We start from the raw sequence: 23746 nt of genomic DNA on the forward strand, positions 1-23746 counted from the left end.
TATATGGTGATATATTTGCTTTATATTATTCATTTTCATTTTTGTAAAGTATCCCATTGCATGAACATACCCAAATATATTTATCCATTCTCTTTTTGGTGGATAATTATCATTTCTATTTTAAGGCAATTACAAATAGTGCTGCTAAAATATTTCTTGTAGATGTTGAAGAGGCCTTCGCTGACCATTCTTAATAAAACTAAACGTTTCACCTTGACCTATTCTGATACCCTAGTTTTTTTTTCTAGTCATAGCTCCTGTGATGACCTGATATGCATATTGTTGCAGTTTATTTGTTTATTTTTGATCTTCCTAGCAGGAGAATGTTTCATGAGTGAAGAGATTTTGTTTTGATCTTTAATGTATCTTTATTTTTTTTTCACATCTTTGTTGGAGTATAAATGCTTTACAATGTTGTGTTAGTTTCTGCTGTACAACAAAGTGAATCAGCTTTATGTATACATATATCCCCATATCTCCTCCCTCTTGTGTCTCCCTCCCACCCTCCCTTTCCCGCCCCTCTAGGTCATCACAGAGCCTCGAGTTGATCTCCTTGTTCTATGCAGCAGCTTCCCACTAGCCATCCATTGTACATTTGTGTCTTTAGAACCTAGAATGATCATTAGTACATAGTAAGCACTCAACAAAAATCGAAACGAATGAATGAATATGTCCTTGTGCATGTGTAAAAGTTTCTCTTGATCATTGACTAAATATTCTATCCACCTAAATATTTTTAACATTTGCTGTTGAAATAATGTTAGACTTCAGAAAAATTACAAAATAATACAGGAAATTCCTGTGTACTCTTCACCCAGCTTCCCCTAATGGGTACCACTTTATATAACAACAGTACAATTATCAAAGCCAGGAAATTAACCTTGGTACAATACTATTAATTGAGCTATAGACTTTATTCAGGTTTTGCCAGTTTTTTGACTAATGTACTTTCTTCTGATCCCCCCACACATATTTTAATTAAAAATATCCAATGAAACAAATAATTTTTATTTTTACATTTTCTGAGTGTGGATTGAGATAAAAATATCAGAGAAGGATTTAAATTCTACTCATGTTTTTTAATAGAAAATTATAAACCTCTAAGTTGTTAAAATGCCTTTTCTTTCTCTACTTTGTGTGGGCAGGAGTAAAAGCATTTGATTGTTTGGAAAAAAAAATCTTGTTACTATGAGCATCTGTCAGAAGTGTGCTGTTTGGTTCAGTAGACATCAGTAGGTCCAACCAACCTTACCATAGTATCTTGGATTGAATTGATAGGACACCTGTTCTTTTGTTCATGAAGAAAAGACTAATTACATGTAATTGAGTACAAAACCAAATGGGTTTGTCAGCAGCAACAGATACAAATCTCTGCAAGTGTAATGATACCAAAGATGTAAAACAGTGTTGGAACACTGACACAAAAAAGACAACTGCAGTTTGGAGAGTATTAATAGGAACATTTTACATAAAATTAGAAAGGTAATTATTCTGCTCCACCAGTTTCCATAGGAGAAGATACATTTGAAGAGGTCAAACATGCTGGGGTGAAAAACAATTAAGATATTATAACCAAATGCATTGTTCCCTTTTTCTCTGAACAAAAATATTAACAGCCATTTCACTGTGGCATGAGCTGCCTGGTAAATTAGTACAATGGTGAAACTGAAGATATTCAAGCAGGTGCTGTACTGTTACTTGTAGAGGGTTTATGAAAAAACCCCTTCAGTGTGGGAGGGGAAGAATGTGGTGGTGGTTGAGATAGTTTCAGAACTCAGTGACTTTTAAGGTCTCCTTCAGTCTTGAGATTCATTTAAAAATTATTTTGAATAGATAAGATAAGTATATGGTACAGAATTGTAAAGGCACGAAAAAAGATATACAGTTGAAGAAGAACAAAACAGTTCTTGACAGCCAAGAGCTGGCTCGGCGCTAGCAGCAGGCCGAATATGAACAGGTTCATAGGACGCCAAATCAGGCAAGGCCACTGTGACCATGATGGATCAGGACAAAAACAAGACCATTCTGTAATCATATCTGAATGCAGACAAAAACAAGAAAGGTGTCCAAACTACAAAATGATCAAATATTGCTGTATCCTGGTTTATATGGGTGGGTGCTGCCTCATCACCAGGAACAGGATGTTGCTCTGTTCTTGCCTTCTAGATAAGAATTACTAAGATAGCCAATTATAGAATTACATCTGCATCCAAAGAGCATTCAACTTGGAATAAATCTGCTTTCTTTGAGCCCCCTTAAAAATCACTTAACATGAGACCAGATCCTGGAAGTCCTTTCTTACACCTTACTAAGACACCCCAGTTCTGCCATGGTGTATATTTTTCCTCCTCGCTGAGAGTCAATGAACCCAACTTTGTTTAACCACAGATGTGTGGATGTGTTTCTTTGACTAGAAGACATTAACATAGTCAAAAGCAATTTTCTGTCCCTCCCCTCTCTGCCACCTGGCCACATTTCTTGGTATTCTTCCAGATGCAGTCTGTGCGTTAACAACATACACAATATTATATATCTGTATATGTCTATATCTATCTATCTATCTATCTATCTATCTATCTATCTATCTATCTATCTATCTAATCTTGTTCAGTACTTTTTCTTAACTTAAAATGTTGTATTTACAAGACTTTTCCATATTAAGACATATTTAAATGGGATATTTTATTTAACCTAGTTTCCTCTTGAAGGACATTTCAGTTCTTTCTAATATTTTGCTAATACACACTATGCTATAAACAATATCCTTGTACAGAAGTCATTCTGTGTGTGTGCAACTATATTTAGAGGATGGATATTTAGAAGAGGAATTGTTGGGTCAAGGTTTTATGCTTTTATATTTTTGAAAGATAGCTATTTCCTCTCCATCATACAAATTTACACTTAGAGTGACTGTTTCCTTATCTTCTAGTCAACACAATGTGTTATCAGACTTTTGGTTCTTTGTTACCTAAAAACATAAACTTTAAGTTTTCTTATTATGAGTTAGGTTGAGCACTTGTTCATATAGTTTATGAGCCACCTGCACTTCTTTTCCTATAAAATGTCTGTTTATATTTGTTTCTATTAAGTGTCTGTTTTATCATTTGCAAGAAATCTATTTATATTTTAAAAATCAGCTCACTGTTATGTGAGTTTCAAATATCTTTACTCATTTTGTTGTTTGCCTCTGAAATTTTTTGCCATGCCTTATTTTATTTTAAATACGCTTTTATTCCCTCAGCTTTTCTTTCCTATTTAGAAATGTTGTACTCATTCCAAGATTATTAAAAAACCCTCCCGTGTTTTAGTAAGGAATTGTTTCATTTTTATACTTCATATTTAATTAATCTAGAATTTTATTTCTTGACTTTTGATTCTAGACCTCTAATATTTTGTGTTCCTAACTACCAGTTGCAAGTACAAATACAGTTTCTTCAGATTTTATGAATGTATTAAATTCTCCATGAGTTCAGCATTAAAAATATATATTTCAACAGGACCTGTATCTGAGTTTCAGAAATCCAATTGGAAATTTAAAAATTTAGTCATCCAGCTATGTTTTCTATACAATACCAGACATACGATGTTTTGATACCACCAATCACAAGTATACAGACACAGCCAAAGCCAACAGAAGCTCTGTATTGCTAAACGGTGAACAAAAACATGATCCAAATGGTTAGTTGGAGAAAATCATTAAGGACATAAGGGATGCTGCAAAGAATTATAAAGATGCTCTGTCTTCCTAACAAGGGACCTTTGTTAGGTGAAAGAGATGACATGGAGTTCATCTCTTTCACCTACTCAGACATACACATTATAGTAGTCATGGGCGAGCGAGGGCTACGCCATATCCAATTATAGGGATATTATTTTCTTCTAGTGTCTTCTATACTTTAAGAATATATCACAATTTGTATGCGTGAAGTCATACCTACAAGTTGGATGAAAAGAAAAAGAAATGCGTGCGTTATCCTGCTGATTTTCTTTAAGCAAGCTTATTTATATAATCTTGAGCAACACTTTGGTACATGTAATGTTGTTACTCTTACAGTGGCATGCCTTTTCAAGAGCAAAATTAATATTCAGCCTTAGCTTATGAATGCAGTTACCTCACTTGATTTTTTTTAAATAAAGAAAAAATATTGCCTTTTGACTTTCATAGCTAGAAGAAAAGTAATGGACACTTGTTAGAAATTTGTTTTTGTTGATTGTGTTTCAATTTTAAAGACTGTTCCTTCAAATGATATTTATGGAAAGCTTGAACAAGAACCAATTATTTCCTTGAATAGTTTGCCCATTCACATATGTTCATAAGGAAATAACTCCTCAGACTTTTTTTTTAACCTTGGCTTTGTTCCTTTTTATGTCTTATATTTCCTTTCGATCCTAAGATTTCTGCCCTCATGTACCCCTCTGTTTAGTAAAGTAAAACATGAGCCATTTGAAATTATCCTTTTTCCTAGTTGCTCTATGACTATTTATGGGCATATTGATAGGAAGTATACATATACATAGTGGTTAAGAATCTGATGGGAGCCACTTCACCAAGTGTATTCCTAGAAGAACTAAGGACTGAGATTATCTTTAGTCTATTCCTGGCTCTGTGAGGTGACCAGTGCTTTGGTCTTGGGCAAGTCACATAAATTTTGTCAGATTTATACAATCTCTGGTTTTATAAAATGAGAGGAACAGAGAATCTCTAAGCTTTTTATAGCCTTTTCTTTAATTCTCATATAGAAGTAAATGTATGCTCAGAAAAACTGATCGACAGATTCCATTTCCATAAATACCATTTGTTCTGAAAGGTATGTTACTGACAGGAAATCTTCAGTTGTAAAGCCCTATGTGATATTTTCAAGGTGTATATAAAGATCTGGAGAGTCATGCATATAAGTGATAGAGCCAGAATCGAATGCAGGCTATCTGACTTGAGGTTCTTTGCCTTGGAGTTAGTTATTTAACCTCTTCACATCTTACTTCCCTCATTTGTTAAGTAGGGATAATAATAGTACTTAGATCAGAAGGTTGTTGTGTAGATTAAACGGGTGATTCATGAAAAATGCTTAAAATAATGCCGAAAACCTGGTTAAATGTTGTCGGTTGTTGTTGTTATTCTCATCTGTCGGGGTAAGAGTCCTTGTTTGCAAGGAGCTTATAGACAGTGACCATTTTAACAGAAGTAGAATTCTTACTGGTGGTAGCTGTTGTTACGTGAAAGAATTTAAAAGTGCTTAAGCTAGAGGGTCTGGAGCAGTGCTCTAAGTTAGTAGTTCCTAAAGTGTGCAGTCCCTGGACCACCAGTATCAGCATCATCTGAAAACTCGTTAGAAGAACACATTCTTGAGCCTCGCGCTAGACGTGCTGAATCAGATAGAACCTCAGGGCTGGGGCTTAGCAGTGTGTGTTTTGACAAGCCCTCCAGATGATTCTGATGCACTGCAGGAGGTATGAAGGGGCACGCTCCTCTGCACCCAGGATTTGGAGTGTTCACATTTGCTAATGAAGCAATCTCTGTCTTGGGACTGTCATACCTAGTTCTACGGGAACCTGATTCCTGATGTAATAGGGAAAGCATGGGTCTGTAGGTAGACTGAAAAGCATACTGAAATCCAGACTTTCTAGTATCTCAAACATGTGTGGAATCAGTTCCATTTTGATGTATTTCCTGGAGAGAGTCAGAGCTCAATTCTAGACGGGTTATGTGATCAAACACAGGTTTGGGGAATGATAAAAAAACCGTATATAATGATATAAGTCTATACCATATAGTTTTATGTCTTGGAGCTTTTACACATGCTAATTCCTTTTGATTGGAATGACTTCACCAATCTTACCACCTGATAAATCACTCTTACCCTTCAGAACCCTTCAAAGCTCTTATCTCCTTTGTCAGTGTGAAGCCTTCTCCAGCCATCCCCCTCAACTGCCACCCTCCCTCACACAAAACTCCACATTAATTACTCATTTCTCGCTACTGTGTTTGAACCTCGTGTGTATATTTATAGTTGCAGAAGTCACATTATACTGCAGTTCCTTATCTGCATTTGTGTAGATAAGGAATAATGTCCTTATTTGCCCTTCTGCCTAGGACAGCAATGGATATTTTCCAAGATCCTGTACTGGGGGGTATGCAGATATGTTTCATTTAGCTGGCACACTTCAGAAAAAAAATCAGTGTATTTAAGCAATGGATGTACCTGCTTTCTCCCACATTTTCCTCCCAACTGCCTGTGTCCTAAAGACTTTTGAGTTTGGGATACCTGTGGTTCTCCCTCAATGTTTATGAAATAAAAACAAAACAAAGCAAAAACAAACAAAAAACTTCAAAGGAAGAATATACACCACTTAAATGTCACCAATTATAAGACAAAGTAGCTTGGGCTGTGAGTCAGATAACCTGGTTTCTAGTCTAGGTCCTGTCCCTAATTAGCTGTGTGATCTTGTTTCAGTCATGTAAGCTCTCTGTTCCTTGGATTTCTACTCTGTAAAATGAGATTTTGGAAAAGATCATCTCCAATATTGCTGACAGATCTGAAACTTATAAAGCCTATAAACTGGCAATGATTTTTGTTTTTACCTTTGAAACTTCCCTTTTAAACACATTACAAAAAAAGGGCAAAATTGTGAGAACAGATAGTGCAATAATTTTTGCATTGAATTTGAAAACAGGAGTACATTTACTCTACCTTCAAAATATATACAGAATTTGACCACTTCTGAATACCCCCATTGTCACTACCTAGTCCAAGCTATTCTCATCTTCGGACTATTACAATAGCTTCCTAACTAATCTTGTACTTGTGACTTTCCCCCTTCAGTCTAGTATCCACACAACAGCCAGAGTGACCCAGTTAAAATAGGTCAGATAAACTGACTTATCTGCTCAGTCTCTTTCACTACACACCATTAAGGGTAAAAGCCAAATTCATCCCATGACCAATAAGGCTTTACATAATCCTGCCCATTACCTCCTGACTGTTCTCTCTCCTCCTTCTTTTGACAAGTCTCCTAGCCGTTCCTTTAACACGCCAATCATGCTCCTTCCTACCCCCATCTTCTAAAATGTTCTTCCTCCAACTATCTAAATAGCCCACTCCCTCATCTTCTTCATTCCCTCACTCAGAAGTGAAACCTGTTCTCATGGAGGACTTTTCTGATTAATCTATGTATATTTCAATCGCTGTCTTCAACATTTCACTCTCCCTTGGCAATTTGACTTATTTTTCACTCCACTTACCATTATGTAATATACTTATTTATTTATTTTATTTTTTTAAAAAAATTTATTTGTTTATTTGGTTGCACCGGGTCTTAGTTGCGGCAGGCGGGCTCCTTAGTTGCAGCTCGTGGGCTCCTTAGTTGTGGCATGGAAACTCTTAGTTGCAGCATGCATGTGGGATCTAGTTCCCTGACCAGGGAACGAACCCGGACCCCCTGCATTGGGAGAGCGGAGTCTTAACCACTGCGCCACCAGGGAAGTCCCCTTATTTATTTTATCATCTCCCACCTCCACTAAAATGTTCCCCACATATACCACACATTTAGCTCATTCATACTTGCTTATGTTATTTTTTCCAGTAATAATGTCATCCTCTAAAAATAAGATCAATTGCCTTTTGTCTTTGAGAACTTTTCCTGATGTTTTTAACTGGAAATCCTGCTTTTTCCTCTGCATACACAATATATCTCAAGGTATTTTTGCACGTTAATCTGTATTGATGTATCTACTCTCTTTAACTTATAAGTTTCTTGAGGCCATTGACCATGTCTGCTTATCTCTATGTTGGCGTGTAACAGGGCCTTAATAATGGATATGGATAGCTTAATTCATAGTAACAATAGTATAATCAGACTACCATTTAAATTTAAAAGCTTAATTAGAGTATAAGCTCCACAGGGCAGGGAGCTTTGTCTGCATTTTGTACTGTTATATCCCCAACACTTGGAATAGTGCCAGGCACCTACTAGGTTTTCAGTATTTGTTGAATAAATGAATAAAAGTGAGTTCTCAGAACAGCTGCAACAAAAATGAATACGATTTTGTCAAACAACACCTAGCTTGAAGGATTATTGCAAATTAAATCACATTTGCTTTTTTTTTTCTTTTTGAGAATGACAGTTTAAGAGACTTTAAAGGATGGATAAGGAAGTCATTTTCCATTATGAAAATAGGAGGAAAATTGAGTATGCTTAGCCTGGAAACGTGAACTCCATAGCAATAATAGTAAAAGAAGACAGTTTTATATAGATCTTCAAAGTGTTATGCGAATATATATTTATGGTGATAATTGCAGAGGCATCATTTTCTGAAAGTATGTAAATGGTACGTTTACCCAGAAGAGAGGGAGCCATTGCTTTTATTATTCAGCTAGGACCAACAGCTAAATTTAAGCTTATGTTGCAGGAAAAAGAAAATATACACTCAGGTGCTTTAAGGGTAATAAAAAAGGGCAGCCAGGGGGTCTTGAAGTAGTGGAAAAGGGTATTAGAGTTGTGATGAATTAGAGATTATTAAAATCTCCCTGAAATTACCTGATTCTGAGGCTCTGGAAAGTGAGTTGATTTGCTCAAGACAGAGTAAGGAAAATTCAGTTCTACTATATCCATAACCTGTGTTCCTTTCTCTATATAAGTTATTGCTTGAGAGATTATACTGATTTACCTACAGTCTCAAACTTAATAGATTTTAATGAATGGAATTGGGATTTGTTATATGTGGCTGGTTCAATTAGGCATTCAGTCTATGGCCTCCAACTAAACAAGGGATAAATTATAACTTTATTCTCATGTGGTCCAATATTTTCCAGAGCATACTACCTACCCTGAAGTACGAAATAACTATGTATTTACAATAAGGGATTTGAAAAATAAAACAGTCACCTGTGTGCCAAGCATTATTTCTTTTTATTTATTTATTTATTTATGGCTGCCTTGGGTCTTCATTGCTGTGCGCGGGCTTCTCATTGCGGTGGCTTCTTTTATGGCCGAGCACGGGCTCTAGGCATGTGGGCTTCAGTAGTTGTGGCACACTGGCTCAGTAGTTGTGGCTCGCCAGCTCTAGAGCACAGGCTCAGTAGTTGTGGCACACGGGCTTAGTTGCTGCGCAGCATGTGGGATCTTCCCGGACCAGGGCTCGAACCCGTGTCCCCTGCGTTGGCAGATGGATTCTTAACCACTGAGCCACCAGGGAAACCCCAAGCATTATTTCTTAATGTATGAGTTTGGGCCACATTAGATAATAATAGGTAATGTTTACTGAGTACTTGCTAAAGTGTCTAGTACAAGTATGAAAATTTTATAAATTTTACTTGTTTAAGTATTATAACCATCCTATAAAGGGGGTACTGTAATCATTCCTACTTTGAAGATGAGTAAACTGAGGCATAGGAAGTTCGAATAATTAATCCATGGTCACACTGATATTAAAAGATAGACCCAGGATTTGAACTCAGTGAGTTTAGTTCCAGAGTTAATGCCTTTACCATTTTATGCTGAATACCTAATTTCTCTTTCCTCATTAATATTTCCTAGTGCATTAAAAATCATACCACTGCATTCTTCTCACAACACTTTAAAAAAGTATTACGAAGGGAATATGACTTACTTATAATATATTGTGGTGGTTTGCAGGCTAAATATTGAACTTGAGAGGATTTTTCTTCAATATGTTCAACGTATTTCAACTATAAATTAAAACTTTTTTTGAAACAGTAAACCATTATACAATAATTTTAAAGATCTTAAATAATCTGGTTGCCTTTTAAATATATCTGAGTTGGGAAGTTTGAGGTGTGTAGGCTGTGTGTGTTTGTGTGTGTATATATATTTCCATGTATTATTCAGTAGCCTAGATAGAGTGGTACTGAGTAGGCATCCTGCCAGGATCTAGTGAGGTTGCACTTAGTACATCTGCTTTCCCTGACACTGAGACAGAATGTGGAGCACACACCCATGTCAAAATATGTCTGTATAACATTACTAAGCCCACTCCATAGTATTATAATTGAATTTTTTAAGATGTCCTAAAGAAAGCCTCTCTTTGCTTCCTCTTACTTAGATATTGGCAGAGACATCATTTTTATTGTTGCTTTTGTATGTTCCAGGGATCAGTCCTGATACGTGGGGAAGCAGTGTGGTGTTGTGGATAGTCCATAGGATTTTAGAGACAGACAGTTATGGATATTAATATGCATAGGATTTTAGAGACAGACAGTTATGGATATTAATATGCATTTCTCCATTTAGCAGCTGCATAAACTTGGGCAATTTGCTTAGCACTTTGAAACCATAGCTTGTCATCTGCAAAATGGGAATTATATGTAAAGACTTCAAGTATATAATATCAAATTTACCCTCTTGAAAGGAAGTGCTTTGGAAAGTCTAGAGAGGAGAAATCTATGCTACCTGAAGTATGATCCAGAGTAATTTCAGGGAAAATGTAGGACTTGAGCAGAGCTTTGAGGAACTGTGTAACAGCCTTTTTGGAACCTCATCTGCAGTTTCACTGCTCATCTAGGTCCTGGACCCAGCCTTCCCATCTTTGGGGGAATTTGATCAAAATCTAATTTAAATAGGATTAAACCCCACTGTACTTGGAATTTCCCTCAGGGGTGGGGGCAGTGGAATGAATCCAGTTACATATCTGTCCTCAGTCCTTGGATTCTTCTGATAATCTTAGAAGGGAAAGTCCTATTAAGATGCAAAGGAAGACAGTCCACCTCCCACCTATATCCAAGTCCTCTAGAACAATGACTCAAAAATTTTTGCACATTAGAATCACCTGGATACCTTTTAAAAAACTTGAGGCCCAGATCAATAAAGTCAGAATCTCTGAGGATGGAACCCAAGCATCAGTATTCATTTAAAATCACACAGATGATTCCAAAGTGCAGTCAAGTGTAAGAACAGTGATTTCTTCTAGAAAATTGCTTCTTATACTTTAGTCTGCATTAGAATCACCTGGAGGACTTGTTAAACAACTGATATGGGGGCCTTAACCCCAGCATGTGTGATTCAGTAGGTCTGGAGGAAGGGCCAGAGTGTTTGTGTTTCTAACATGTTCACAAGACCACACTTTGAGAACCACTCTCTAGAACAGTACTTCTCAAACCTCAAGTGCATAGTGATCATCTAGGGATCTTGTTGAACCGCAAATTTTGATTAAGTGGGTCTTGGATGGGACCTGAGATTCTGCCTTTCTGATAAGCTGCAGGAGGTGCCAATACTGGCCACACCTACCTTTGGTCTATGGACTGGTAAGATTTGCTATGCAATGGCATCACCTGGGAGCTTGTTAGAACCACTTCAGACATATTGAATATGAAATTGCTTTTTAACAATGCTGCATGTTGGAATCATCTGAAGAGGTTAAAAAAATACCGGTACCTAGGTTTATTTCTGAAGACTTTTATTCAATTGGCATGGGTATGGCCAGGGCATCAGAATTTTCAAAAAAGAAAAACAAACTCCTCCGTAGGTTGTAATATGCAGCAAAAATCTTTGAGACAGAGTTACACAATAAGATAATTGTTTTAAATACAGAGCAAATCGTTGCTGTCCTGGTATGGAATATTCCATGATATTTTATTGTAAAAGGAGGCCCTCGAGATGGAGATGACAAATAAATGGCCCCTTCTGGGTCTACAACAGATGTCAATAAATTCTCGCAACATTTCTTGTGGCCGAGCCTCAAACGACTTCTTAAGACATAGCTTCAGGCAGCTACAAAAAAATGACTGGAGTTTCATGGACGCCTGCCGTGCGCATGCCTCATCTTCATTAACTCCAACATACTGAGGACCAACTGGGTTCTAGTTACCGGGTTACAAAGATGACTGCCGTACAGTTTCTGCTTTCTAGCTGCTCCCAGGATAGTAGACGAGGTTGAACGTGTATGTAAAACAAAATTTAATAATGCAAGGTAGCACTGGTACTGCCAAGTGATTAGAAAAATCACCAGATTCCGGAGATGGGAGCAATTCCCAAAAGCCATAGTGCTCAGAGAAGGTGGATTTTAAACTGAATCTGGAAGAATAGGAACAAAACATGTACGCTAAGATTAGGAGAACTGCATTTCAGATAAGGAGGCACAAAGTCACCTGGCGCAGAAAGTTCCTGCCATCTTGGGGAAGAATGAGCTAATTTGGATGAAGCAAAGAGATTACGTGGAAGTGTCAAAGGGACCATATTTTAGAGTGCCTTAACTGACACATGGGGGAGTTTAAAGTTTACATTTTAGGATGTGGGGGACCAATGAAAGTTACTGAACATTGCAATAGAGTAATAGGTGAAATGTGGTGGGATTATAGTAGTGATGGGCTAAAAGAGAGATTTTAAGGTAGAGAAGAGTAATGACAGAATCATCATCTTATTTTTCAAATTTTTTCCTCTATTTCTAAAAATATCTTAACACATTTATTTCTATAGATCCACTTAATATTTTTGAAATGAATATACATATACCACATATATATATATATTCATTGCGATCAGTAAATATAACATTTGAGTGTCAATGACAATGTAAATTGAGTAGAATCATGAATGTTTCCTTTGTGGCTTTTTCACTGGCTTTCCACTCTTTAAATATATAATTGCTCATCAATATTACGTGCATAAATTTTCAAAAGTGCTTTCTTGTTTTGGTAATTAGTGATAATGTAATGTAAAGCTTTGGTTGAACATACCTAAACCATCTCAAGCAAGTTAACTTATATTGTCTGTGTGTAATTTTAACTAAGACCTAAAGGTTTTATATTTTCTGGGTGGGGCATTTCTGCTTGGCTGAAAAAATTCTTTTAAGGCTTCCAAATTTATTTATTATAGTTTCATTTTTTTCTTACTTTCTTTACAACTATTTAGGTTGTGGTTACTAGAAGTTCTCTTATATTTCTTAAGAGCAACAATATTATATAGCCTTACAACCCTCAGCACCTAAGTGTACCTTCCTTGGCTGACTTCATGACTCTGGCAAAACCACATTTTTGAGCTGAATTCAGTGCCCCCATATGTAAAGATGGAGGCAGAGTACACGTGTGGAGTTATTTTTTTCTATTTTAGACTTTCATCATCATGATGGCAGGTACCGTGCCTGTCTTTTACACCACTGCAGTGCCTGGAATACAGGTGATGAATTCATGAATAAACCTAATAGGCCATAGTGTCAGTTTTGGCAACATAGTGTTTGATGGAAGATTTGTAGAAGATACAAATCTAAAATCTTCAAAACATGCAGAGATTTCTTGGAGGATGTTTTTGCCCATTGATCTTACGGAGTGACACCTGTGCTGTTCACTGAATTCTTCAAGTGGAATGTGAGATGAGTCTTCTGTATAAGACAAATAGGCTGCAGCAGATGAGTGATGACAGGCATTTGCTTTCATTATCAATAGTGATATGCTTCATTTTTCACCTTAATGAAAAAAAGAATCACATTGAATTGACTTGTTAATCATGCAAGTTTTTGAACATCTTTGAAGTAACACAGGAAAGGTTATATGATAATATCAGGATTAAAAGCCAGTGGCGGCATTTCTACCAAAGCTAAGGCAAATATTTCTACTAGCTTCTGTCAAAGAAAGGGATCATCATGTTGCTCATTTTCACTAAGTTGAAAATCCACAATGCTTGCTATCAGCCAATGCTTGGAAGAAAAAATTTAAGTCTCTAAGCCCCAAACTACTAATCAGTTCCATAAGTCAGTAAGTTCAGTGGGCAAAATAAGTCAGACAGTTGAATTATTGGACCAATTGTTTACAAAATAAGGCACGCTGACTGAAAGCACTGAATCAACATAGGCTAAAGTATGTCAATTTTTACATTTTAGATGTAAATGTTAGAACTAGGGCTCGTAAACCAGAGCTGTGCCTTTTGGACTGAAGTTTAGTCCTCACCTTGGTCTTGTTTTCTTGACTTAAAGCTAAGGAAGTAGGGACAATTACATCCTTCCCTTAATTTCTGTAAGAAATGCTGTTTTTGAGGTTAAATTTGATGATCACAATTATTTTAGCTTCTACTGTGCAATGCACTCTGGATGAAAAAGAAACATAATTTCATACTTTTGAAGAATTCCTACTTTGCTGGGAGACTCAGGCAAAGACATAAATATGAAAAAGCAATGTGATAAGTGCTGTGTATGGAATACTGTGGAATTAGGATGAGTGAATAATTAATTTGTCTGAGTGAATACTCCATTGTACCATAATTTAAGTAACTGCTTTTGTGTTGGAGGATTTAAGAGCTCAGACTATCTCCTAGTTTGCTGACTATTCAATAATAGCATTTTCCTATTGAAAATGGGGAGGGGAGGAGAATTGACCTTATTAAATGATAAATAAATGCTGGAAATAAATATTAATTTCATAACTAATGGAAAATCAGTTGAGTGACCTACAAAAATTATCATAAATATTATAATTACACGTGTTATTGTAAGAGACTATAGGATTATAGGTGAAAATAACCTGGTACCAACTTAATTTTAGGTTAAGATTTTGTAGGATATGATATTACTTACACTCTAACAAAACATCTTTATTGAGAACATTTTGAAGTGTGGGAAATGGTATGAATTTTCAAGACAATCTGATATTGAGAATGCACAGATTATAAACCCAAATATCTCTTTTCTATCTCAGTAGCTTCCACTATAAATTTATTTGGGTTTTTAATGGGTCATAAAATGCATCTTTTTCTCTGCACATTCTGCAAATTCAACCCAGAATTTCAAAATACAAGTGTACTCTTTTATATCTGTACATTTTTACAAGCAATAAGAGTCTATCTTTAGAAGTTACTTGAGAAGATACTGGATTTACCTGTTGTAAAGAAGAATTTGTAATGAACTTTTCTCTCCCTCCCTCCCTATTTCTCGTCCTCTTCTCTTTCTTCTTTGCATCTTCTTTGGTTGTAACATTAAGTGCTTTCTGATGTGTTTTGGATTGTCACCTCTTTGTCACTGGGATAACTTGTGTGAATAATAGGCAGATCAAAATTAAGTTGAATAAGAACACAGCACTTTTATTTCACTTAGCAGACAGACAAATACTGTATGATATCACTTATGTGTGGAATGTAAAAAATAAACTAGTGAATATAACAACAACAAAAAAAGAAACAGACTCACAGATATAGAGAACTAGTGGTTACTAGTGGGGAGATAGAAGGGGGAAGGGGCAAGATAGGGGTAGGGGATTAAGAGGTACAAACTACTAAGTATAAAATAAATCAGCTACAGGGAAGTATTGCACAATACAAGGAACGTAGCCAGTATTTTGTAGTAACTATAAATGGAATATAAACTTTAAAAATTGTGAATCACTATGTTGTATACCTATAACTTACATAATACTATACATCAACAAAAAAATGAAAAGTAAAGAAAAGGACCTAGCTCACAGAGTTGTTCCAAAAATTAAAAATTTAAAAAGAAAAGGACCTAGCCCACAGAGTTGTTCCAAAAAAAAAAAAAAAACATAGCATTTCTTACAAAGTACTTTTTTCTAGTCCAATATAATTTTATGAGATGTCCAGTATCTTGGTTGTAATAGATTCCCCAAAATCTTCCTTTCCTCTTCATTTTCTCAAAAAGATGCATCACCCTACACGTGCACACACACACCAGCCCTATGCATCCTGTGCTCCTGCCCTCTCAAACTTTGTATCATGCAGGTTTTCTGGCTTTCCCTTTAGATTCCATATTTAAATACATTCCATATGTGGTAAATATTATCTTTGATTTTTTCTTACATGCTTAAGTATGGAAATATGATCTAGAAAAGCTATGACTAAGCAAGCTTAAAGAGAAACCACTGCTGAATCATTTATTTATTTGGCAATTATTGAATAGTAGCTTCTAAGACCAAGATGCTTCTAAGACCTCGTTGCTAGGCAATGAGGATAATAAAAGTTTCCTGTGCCATCAACTTGCCCACAGAATAGTGGGAGCCTCAGGGAGATTTACAGATGAAGGTGTATTCCTCAGGGACCATATCTGTTGAATATGTCACTGTTTTCCTAGCCTAAGCATGCCATGTGACCTATACTAAGTGCTCAGTAAATATTTATGGAAAGAATAAATCACTTTTGAATAGAGATATATTACAAGGAGTTGTATGAGAGTTCTGCTAAGGCCATGGAAACTTACTCCAAAGTTTTGGATGGCACTTTTTATTCCCTTCTTTTTTTACTTTGTACCCGCACTGCCCTCAAATTAGGGCTTTTTATATCCAGAAATAAAGCCAAATAGTCAATTTAGTTTATTTATTTATTTTAAAAAATTTATTTATTTATTTATTTTTGGCTGTGTTGGGTCTTCATTGCTGTGCACGGGCTTTCTCTAGTTGAGGTGAGCAGGGGCTACTCGGCTACTCTTCGTTGCGGTGCGCAGGCTTCTCATTGCGGTGGCCTCTCTTGTTGTGGAGCACAGGCTCTAGGCTCGTGGGCTTCAGTAGTTGTGGCATGTGGGCTCAGTAGTTGTAGCTCACAGGCTCTAGAGCGCAGCCTCAGTAGTTGTGGTGCACGGGCTTAGTTGTTCCGTGGCATGTGGGATCCTCCCGGACCAAGGATCGAACCAATGTCCCCTGCATTGGCAGGCAGACTCCCAACCACTGCACCACCAGGGAAGTCCCTAGTTTATTTTTAAAGTGACATTTTACATGTCAAAATGCCTACCATGATGCCTGAAAAAAAAAGTAGGCATTGAAGGAGTATAATCTCTTCAGTTTTTCCTTTCTTATTAGTTACTTTTCTTTCATTCTCTTCTTCCATTTAAATTTCAACCTGAGACTGACTTAAGTTTTGTAGGTCCTAAAACGTATACAATTTTGGGCATACCCTTTGAAAAACTAAAAAAAATATATATATAACAGTGAAATGAAATTTAGGTACAAAAATGAGTAGAGTGAGAAAATAAATCATAAAAGATTAAATTTTAAAGAGCTGAAACCTATCACAAAGATTATAAAGTCCAGGGAAGTAATAAAATATTTTAATTAATTACTTCATGTGTACAAGTCTATACATTTCTTTCCCATTATTTTGTTTGTATAATCTTTGAACATCTTTTCATATTTTATAATACATTATCTGTAGAAAGATAATTCAGTCCTTCCTGTAGCATGAGTAATCAACATTGGCCTTTTATTATTATTATTTTTTAATTTATAAAAGTTTACTTAGCTTCACAGCTCATAATCATTTCATGTACCTATTGAGGATTGTTATCAAATTTGAGAATTTTTTGTTATAGATTTCAGGAAATTTCAAATCCACCACCCAGGTCCCCCAGTGAATAACTTGCTATTCATTTTATGTATTACTACAGTAATGCTATGTACCCAACAATCACATAGCCCCATTTGCATGTATCAGCAAGTATTTATGTCTCATGTGTCTGGGGTGGTTGGCTAAGCAACTCTACTGATCTTGTCTGGCTTACATCTCTAGGGGTCAGCTATCAATCAATTAATCTAGAATGGTGTTGGATGGCTTACCGAGGCCACTCTGTTGTTCTCTAGGTGTCTTACATCCTTTTCCTGGGACCTGCGGGTTAATCTGTGCATGTTCTTCTCAATGCCGTGGCAGAGGAGAAAAGCATAAACAAGCCAACCTGAGCTCTTTTTCAAGACTCTGCTTGCATTGGCTGACATCCTGTTGGCCAAAACAAGTCACATGGCTCAGCCCAGTATCAAGGGGTAGGGCAGAATATCCTTTCAGAGAATTGCAAATTTATATGGCAAAGCACAGATACAGGGAGAAGTGGAGAACTGGGTGTATCAATGCGATTCATCTACCATTTCCTTCATTACTTAAAAAAAAAAAAAAAGCAGCCTTACTGAAGTATAATTGACCTACCAAAAATACCTGAATGTTTAATGTATGCAATTTGATGAGTTTGGACATATGCATACACCCATGAAATCCCCTTTGCTTTTTTTTTTTTTTAATAGGAACACTTAACATGAGATCTACTGTCTTAACAAATTTTTAAGTGGACATTATAATATTAGTAACTGTAGGTACTATGTTTTACAACAGATCTCTAGAATTTATTCTTCTTGAATAACTGAAGCTTTATACCCATTTAACAACAATTATCCATTTCTTCCTCCCTCTAGCTCCTGACAACCACCATTCTACTGTCTGCTTTCATGAGTTTGATTATTTTATTTCCTCATATAATGGGGATAATGCAGTACTTGTTTTTCTGGGACAGGCTTTTTTCACTTAGCAAAGTATCCTCCAGGTTCAGCCATGTTGTTACATATGACAGGATTTTTTTCTTTTTAAATGCTAACATTCTATTATAAGTATATACCATATTTTCTTTATCCACCCATCCATCCATGGACATTTAAGTTGTTGCCGTATTTTGTCTATTGTGAATAATGCTGCAGTGAACATAAGAGGACAGATACAGTCTCGAGATCCTGATTTCAGTTCTTTGGGATATATGTCAGGAGTGGGTTTGCTAGATCATATGGTGGTTCTATATCTAATTTTTTGAGGAACCTCCATACTGTTTTCCATAATAGCTGCACCATTTTACATTCCTACCAATAGTGCACAAAGTTTCCAATTTATCTGCATCCTCATTAACATTTGTTATCTTTTTTTTTTTAATAGTGGTCTTTCTAACAGGTATCAGGCGATAGCTCATTGTAGTTTTGATTTGCATTTCCCTGATGATTAGTGATGTTGAGCCTTTTTCATGTACTTACTCATGATTTGTACATCATCTTTGGAGAAATGTCTATTCAAGTCTTTTGGCCCTTTTAAATTGGGTTATCTGTGGGTTTTGCTACTGAGTTGTATTTGTATATTTAGGATATTAACTCCTTATCAGATGTATGGTTTGCAGATATTTCCTCCCATTCTTTAGGTTACCTTTTCATTCTGTTGATTGTTTCCTTTGTTGTGCAGAAGCTTTAAGTTTGATGTAGTCCCACTTGTTTATTTTTGCTTGTGTTGCCTATGCTTCTGGTGTCATATCCAAGAAATCACTCCCAAGATCAATGTCAAGAAGGTTTTCCTCTATGTTTTTTTCCTACGAGTTTTACAGTTTCAGGTTTATGTTTAGATCTACAATCCATTTTGAGTTGATTTTTGAGTATGATGTAAAATAAGGGTCCAATTTCATTCTTTGGATTGTGGATATCCAGTTTTCCTAACACCATTTGTTGAATAAACTATCATTTCCCTTTATTACCTTTTTTCTTAACTTTTTCCATGTGATTCAGTGATTGAGTTTGTTACGGACCTCAACAGCACCAATTCCGTTGTTTCATTTTTAAATATGAGTCAGATTTACGTAAGATTTAGAATGAAATACTCGTTTTGGAAAGAACAAGATTGAGAAGATGCTTGAATGTCAGATTAGATGCTTGGATTCTTATTTGGCTTATAATTGTAGTCTTTATTCACCAAATGTTTACTGGGATCCTGAATCCTGAATATAAGCAGACTATGTACTACTATCCTGCTTATTCTCTCTCTTAATCTCTCTCTCTGTTTCTGTCTCTGTCTCTCTCTTTCTTCCTCCCCAGCTTTCTCTTTTTCTCCATGTTATACAAGTGTGGTTTAGGTGTGATCCTTATCTTGGAGAGTTTATAAACTAGTTGTGATTGGGAAAGAAAAAATATTTTTTAAGGAAAATTAAAAATTGTGATAAATACAGTATAAATCTAGGACTAGGGGAGCTGAGAAGTGAGAGAAAGCACTTGGTATTTGGTGTATCATTCAAGCATGGGAGGGGTTTCGGTATGAAGATACGGGGAGAGTGACATTGCAAGCAGAGGCAGTGAAGTAAGCAAAAACATGAAGCTAAAAGGTAGGAAGAAGAAGATCAAATTACTAGAGGCAGTAAATAAATATATTAGAGTGAGTAGTGCAATGGAGCAGAAATGTATGCTGTGACTATATGTCCGTAACCTTGAATATTGGGCTGAGATGTTTAAGTTTTTAATTTTCTTTTTATCTTAAAAAGCAACTTTTTCCTAGAAATAATGTTCCTAGAAATGATGTCTTTTCATGACCCTTATAATCAATAACATTTATTGAATATAAGATATGTACATAGAACTGGGGTAGACATTGCAGAGACTTACCCTCAAGAGTCCTTAAGGACGGCGACAGATGCATAAACAAATAATTATAATACCATGTTCCAAATACCACAACAGAGATATGCCCATGAAATAAATAATTATGGAAAAAGAAACAACTGTCTCTGAAGGATTTGGATAAGATTTATGGTTCAGTTAAATAGGGAAGATAGGCTTTCCAAAAGAATAATAAATCCAGTCTAGTTAAGATCAAGGGGGAAACTTAGAACATAGCAAAAAGCTCTGTGAAGCTGCTTATGGTGAATGGAATGAGTGACAGGTGATAAACTGGAAGTGTGGTTTACAGCTAGGTGCTAAAGGGCATTGAGGGTCAGAGTAAAGGCTTTGGATCTATCTTGTAGACAATGAGTATTCACTAGAGGTATCAAGCAGGGAACTGTGAGCAGGGAAGTGGCATGAGTAGATAGATGCAGGGGACTTGGAAGAATGGTGTGGCCCAGTTCCTATGAGTTAGGCCAGTGGCTTTGAGGATGGAGAGGAAGACTGGAGATTCAGGAGGAATTGTCACTGCGTAACAAAGGACTAGAGCCAGTGTGCTATGCGGAAGATAAATAATAGATAAGGGTAAGTCATTTGCCATTTTTCAAGATTTTAGGAGGCAGATGCAGACCCTCCCAAAGAGAATAGCTTTTAGCTTTTACCGCTAAAAACTCTCATTCCAAATCGTTTACTGATTTTGTTTTTAATGGACTTGCTAAATCTCCCAAAGCATACCATCTAAAAGCCATTATCACCTTACGGTTTCTATAAAACTTTCACACAGTTTTCTTGTTTTTGTCCCTGCCTAGCTTTAGTAGTTTTCTCACTTTCCTCAGATAAGAAAAGCTTTATAGTTGCTTTTTTTACCCCTGTTTTAGCTAAATGAACCAATGTTCTCAGCATTTGTCCTGGGAAATCTTTATTTAGAAAGACTTTATGTACAATTTTGGATTTCATTACTCTTTTTCATAAGAATCATTGCCGAACTTGATATTTTCCAATGGTTACATTTATTTACAATATATAAGTACCTAACATGTTTGCACCTTACGTGTTAACTCTGCTTTCGTCAGCAATTTCTGTCAGTTAGGATTAGGGCTGGCTCAGCGTTGCACAGACTAAAATAACAAGGACTTATTTTTCTCACATAAAAGCCAGACCTACTTAATTGGAAGCTAGACTGGTGCCATTGCTCCACAAAGTCCTCAGGGAAGACCCAACTCTTTCCAGCTCACCTGCCATCACTCGCTCAGGGGGAAGCCCTTGTTTTCATGCCCTGAGATCATCCAGCCAATCTCAACCTCATCCTCCTCCAAACAGCAGTAAGGCAAAGGGTAGGGAAGAGGGCAAAGGCCAGTTGTCTTTAAGGAAAGGGTCTTCAAGAGTACAGAGACTTTTCTGCCTACATTTGATTGGCCAGTACTGAGTCCATAGCCACAGTTAGCCGCAGGATATGCACAGAGATGTAGCTAAATTGTCTATTACTTTTTGAGAAGGTGAGAATGACTATTAGAGGAAATTAAACTTAAAAGGGAAGGAGGAGGAAATAGGATATTTGGGGCAGGTAACCACATTAGCGAGCCAGAAAACCTTTGGTCAGTTGCACTTCCACTTGGGTTACCTCTCTGAATCTGTTTACCCTTCTAAAAATTAGGATAATCATTCTGTCCTAAATTCTTCATAGTGTTTGTGGTTGAGGGTCAAATACAATGATGAATTTATCAACACTGAAAATTGTGTTGCACAAAGATAAAGTATTATTTTAAAAGTATTAAGCAATCTTCTGAATCAATAGATATTAGTCAGGTGATATGTCAGTTTACATCAGACCCTTTGGTAACCTTATTTGACAAGCAGAAGAATCATATATTAATGACAAATAACTCATATAGAGAGAACACATCTCTGTTTATGAAACACTTTCAAGAACATGATAATGCATTTGATTCTTCTGTCAACTCTGTGCAGTAAGGATTATTATGCCCATTTTACAGACAGGAAAACTAAAGCAGAGAGGTTAAATGAGTGGCTCAAAGGCATGTAGCTTCTGAGTGGTGAGTTTAGAAACTACTTTGTCTACAAATCTCTCCCACTTTTTTGTAATCTGTGTTGCTGCTTTAATCTTTACATATGCCACACTTCTTGTTGCCCATTTGGTAAAGTCTAGATCTCTAAGACTAGAGTGACAAACTCTCAGTTATTTATCCCTGCTTTGTCTACATGGTGTTCTTTCCCATTCCTCCCCAACATGAATCAAATCCTTCAATCTGCCAGTCCCTTCCTATACACATACACTACCCTGCAGAACCACTTACTTCCTGCCCTACTATAATGTTTATGATCTTCGCCTACTCAACTTCTGTCCCTTCTTTAAGTGTCAGCTTGGGTCTAATCTTCTGTGTGAGACATTTCTTGAACACTTCAGAACACAGATCTTCCATTTCCCTGAACTTCTGTAACATAGAGACTATATATAGAATGCATATATTACATTTAATTATAGATATACATTATACACTGTATCAGATTATTCCATATGTCTTAGCTCTCTCTGACAGTGGTAAGAATATTGGAGGAACAAAAACTAGTACAGATTCAACTTAAAGCAGCTATTAATTCTTAAGTGTCTGCTAAGATCTACTCTCAACTTTCATGACAGATGAGGGAAAAGGTTCAAAGAGGTAAAAAGATGGGTCTGATGTCAGATATCTAGGACTTGAATCCTGCTATACTAAACTTGTGGTCTTAGGCTTGATCCTTTACAACTACCAGTTGAACATGTGACTAAAAGCCAAATACTGTGTGGGTGTGTTTAGCTTACTATCCCACGTTGAGAGAAGCCCAGAAAAATAGCATTCCTGATTAATGGTAATCCCTGGGTTAATTTATCTATATATATCTTATATTCAAAACTGAGAAGATGACCAGAACGATGGGAATTTTATCAGTAGAAAAGATAGATAAGAACTTCTAACTAAGTCAGGATGTTAAAGTGAGCTACAGGGCTATTCTCTTATGCACACAGTCATAAATATTTAGTTCGTATTCATGTTGCCATCTATACAGCCTAGTTATATGATTGCCTTCCTCCTTTATGTAATATAAATTCTTTCGGGATGAGGACCATGTTTTATGCTTATGCTCATTTTGTAATATTAATGTTAACTAAAACAGTGCCATATAGGAATATATAATTCATAGAAATACATTTTTGACAGAAAAATGGATTATCTTCTTATTTATCTTCTTTCTGGTATTTGAGTACTTTCTCCAAGTAGACAAGTAGACTGTTGAATATTTTCAGTGATGGACAACCCCAATATTTAAAGACTACAAGCATGTTTTCATTTTATCTTAGGATATTGAATTAAATTTATGAAGTTGATTTTTAATGGTTTGTGCATAATTATGCATATATATATATATATTTCCCAAGATATAAAATCTGTCTGTTAGAGCTTAAGCTATCTAGCAACCATTGATACATCTATTTATCTATATTTACATGTAAAAATTGAAATATGAAGAGAAATGTTCTCCTGCCACTAGCATAGTTAAGGATGAGCCAGTGGTTTTTGTGTTCATCTTGTGTGTTTAAGACAGTGTTCAGGACCACAAGGAAAAGAAACTCTGGCATGTGT

General features: G+C 36.1%; 1 protein-coding gene across 6 annotated transcripts in view; it reads left to right on the forward strand.

Moving 5' to 3' along the window:
* Positions 1-23746, forward strand: part of FGF12 (fibroblast growth factor 12) — a 543244-nt gene that overhangs the window by 341869 nt on the left and 177629 nt on the right. The gene's annotated exons all lie outside the window — the stretch shown is intronic.

Source organism: Balaenoptera borealis (genome assembly GCF_965194805.1).
Source record: "Balaenoptera borealis genome assembly, chromosome: 5".
NCBI classification, from domain to species: Eukaryota; Metazoa; Chordata; class Mammalia; order Artiodactyla; family Balaenopteridae; genus Balaenoptera; species Balaenoptera borealis.